This window comes from Pteropus vampyrus, unplaced genomic scaffold (assembly GCF_000151845.1).
Source record: "Pteropus vampyrus isolate Shadow unplaced genomic scaffold, Pvam_2.0 Scaffold380, whole genome shotgun sequence".
In the NCBI taxonomy this organism is placed as follows: domain Eukaryota; kingdom Metazoa; phylum Chordata; class Mammalia; order Chiroptera; family Pteropodidae; genus Pteropus; species Pteropus vampyrus.
In genome coordinates this window covers 252,447-255,923 of record NW_011889161.1, presented here as the reverse complement: position 1 = coordinate 255,923, position 3,477 = coordinate 252,447, and positions in this window count along the sequence as shown.

Here is a 3,477-nt window from a genome sequence, read left to right as displayed (position 1 = left end):
GGCCCGAGGTCCGCCCGCGCCCGCGTTCCCACCGGCGCGCGCCCCCTACCGGGTGCCGTGGACGCTGCAGGCGGCTTAACGCTTGGGTCCCCGGGTGCAGCCCTTCCGCCTGCACGCGCCCGCAAGGCCGCTTTCGCGTGTACCCCTCTTGTCACACCCATCCAAGAGCCTTGGGTCTAGGGCGGCTCCGAAAACCCCCGAAGTGCAGCACAGTCGGGTCCTTTATTGATTTCTACTCTATGGTCCAGTCTTCAGGGTATAGGTCACATGTGTCCCGCAATTTCCATCGGAAGTGCTCGACCTTGGATATATTAGGGAAAGTGCCAAGTGGGGGTAAGGCAACCCTAAGAGGGCCGGAGGTCCAGGCGGAAGTGGACTCCGCTCACCAAGGTCTCCAGATCCTCGGGTTCTTGGGACCAGAGAACCGGAAACCGGCCAGCAACACCCTCACCAGAGCGCGGATGGCTCATTTGCTTGTGCGTTCGTCCAACAAGTGCCCAGTGAACACCGGCCGGGTGCTCTGTATGCAGACAGTAGAAGGACCCTGCCCTTGGGGGAACCGCCCCCCACTCCCCACACACACACATACAGGGCCAATGAGGTGAAGTCAGCAATGTACCTCACCCCTTGGAGACATTGGACACTTTGCAGGTCCCATGGTATTGGTCACTTTTGTCCCACCAGCCCACCTCGTGGTTTTCCCAGAGCTGCAGGGGAGCGGTTGGGTGGGACCTGTGCCCCTCAGGTGCCTGGTGGCTGTCCCTGCACTAGAGGGGAGAGGAAGAGAGGATGCCAATGGCAGCGAGGCACCATTTCCACTGGTATCGCTGTTCATTTTATGTTCTTTATGCCCCATCAAAAAATGAACATTTCCTAAGGGAACACAGAGGGTATGGCGACTGGTATTTTTTAAACATTAGGAAGGCAGCAGTTTGGGATTTCAGTTCTGCGTCTAACCTAGATCATGTTTCCTTCCGTCAAATTAAAATGCCACTTCACAGAAGGGGATAGGGAGCACGAGTTAAGCAAAGGGGAGGCTGCGGTGTGTGCGTGGGCAGCGGCTGGAGACGTGGCGGGCCTGGCCGGGGTAGCCCCGCGCCTGCACGTCTCCTGATGCAGGCTGGCTGGCTCCCCCGACTGTTCGCCCATCGCCCCCTTCCTGGGCGGTGGTTTGTGAGTTGGTCTGTTTGGAAAAGAGTTTCAGGGGAACTGATGATCCCAAAGTTTTCCTTAGTCTTTCAAAAGTGTCCTTAGTATCTGTTCCAGGTTTGCCAGCAAGAATGTTTACTTCCTTCCAGCTGAATAGTTTAGCACCCCTTTTCTCCCCCTCTGGGGACCCTGCCAATCCACCCGTCCCTAGGAGAATAACACGCAGAGTGGAGAAACCAGAGACCTGAATGCGTTCAAATGCCGCCCCTTCCGCTGTGACTTAAGCTTTCCTCAGACTCATCCAGGTGACATCCAGCAAGCCGGCTCCTCCACCTCCCCATCCCCCCGCCTCGGGGCTAGCCCAAGCCTTGCCAAAGACGTTCGGTGTTTGCAAACACCTGGCTGGCTGTTTGGAAACAGTTTGTCAGGGCTGAGTAAAAACTGCAGCCCAAAGAGCCGAAGCTGCCTTCCCAGAGAGGGTCCCTAACAGCTCTGTGTGGACTGTGGCCGGCCCCCAGCCCTGCGTGGGAGCCTGATCTTCGAGTCTCCGACGGGGCAGAAGAGGAGACTGACCTCGGGATGGCTGCCGTCTCTCCCAGAGGGGCTGCTCCGGGCGCGCCTGTGCATCTGCCCCCCACCGCCTCTGCTGGAGTGTCCGGTTGCCGTCTGCATCCTTGGCCCCTGGAGGCTGTGCTTCCTTCTGGAATCTGTGATTTCTTTTCAGATTTCTAGTCTCCATGCTTTGCACACGTTACGAGGGGGAAAAAAAACACATAGATGTGATCAAATGATTCAAGACAGTCTCCACTTAACATAACGGAAGATATACTCTCAAAGTCTGCAAGAACGGTATTTTTTTTTTTTTTTTATCGTTGCAGATTTTGGAGAAACAGTTAAGTTTTCTTTATCATTTGAAATTTTTTTAGCCTGTCTTTCAACTGTGCTGTTTCTGGACTTCATCTCCCTGTTTTCGGGTCTGGAGCCTAGGGACCCCATCGACAGGAAGTGGGTCCTTCCTACTCGTGGTTCCTGGCCGGGCCCCCGAGACGCTGAGCGTGGGTGTGCCATAAAACCCCCAAAACAAATCAGAGCGGAAACGCGCAGAGCGGGCCTTGAAGGCAGCCCTTGCGCAGCGGGACGAGGAGACCAGCCTGTCCCAGTGGGTGACTTAAACTTGCTCCCCGCTGTGACGAGATGTGGTGGGGATGGCAGGCCCCTTTCAAGGTGGCTTTCTCCTTGTCACCGAGAGTAAGACAAGGCACCTTTCTTTCCTGATACTCTCTGAGAAACCGAAGGCCATTCTCCGTCCTCCTGGCTTTGTCTCATTTGGTTTATTTATGATGTCAGCCCAATGATTTCAGGTCAAGATCAGTCGCCCGCAGCATCCCCGGGCCTCAGGAGCGGCCGCGGTCCCTTCTGCCACCTGCTAGGTTTGCAGAGCTTGACAGACACGCCCAGTAGATACGTGTGCACTGTGTCAGGGAAATGCAGCTCGCAGCCTGGGGTCCAGAGGTGGGAGGGAAGTGCCGGGCCCCGGTGCACGGCCCGGATGTTCACAGGCTGACTCAGGAGCCCAGGCGAGCCGGCCAGCCGGGCACTGGCCAGTGTTGTGGCCTCAGACGGCATCGCCTCCTATGCCCCGCTGCTTCCGGATGTGTCTGCTCTGTGACGGCCTGGGTCACGCCCGCGTTCCCCAGTCCAGGGCCTCCGCAGGCTGGGAGGGAAGGAACCCGGGTCCTGGCGACAACGGGACTGGGGCGAGACAGCGCAGGACGGGCAGGGCCGAATTCCGACATTTTGGGCTTTCACACACCCACCAGCAGGAACTTCCTGTGCACGGACTACTGGCCCTGCCACCTGCGAAGCTCCAGGGTTTCTAGGTCCCGTGTCTGTTTCTGTCACAGTGAGATGATGGGGTGGCTGCTATTGAAGCAGGTTGGTGGTCGATACCACACCCGAGGACCCAAAAGGCGTTAGGGTGTCTATCTGCCTGGCCCGTGTTCTGAAGACAGTCTTGAAGCTGGCAGTGGGGCCACAAGATGGAGCGAGGAACACAAGGGCCCCAAACAGATGCATGGGCACCCAGTGGAGGCTCGTCTAAGAAACCTGCCTGCACCCCAGGAGTAAGCCAGCTGGAAACCTCAGGCGGAAGGAACGGCGTGCTTAAATGCCAGAGTTTTCCACTGTCTTCCTGGCGGAACCAAGCAATCGGCGAGAAGCGTTCCAGCTCCTTCTGCGTGCAGGGCGGAATCCTGGGTTGCTGTGGCCTCGTGCAGACCTGGGACCAGGGCCAGAAGCCCCCGTGCGGGCTGCGGTGCTGGCCACATC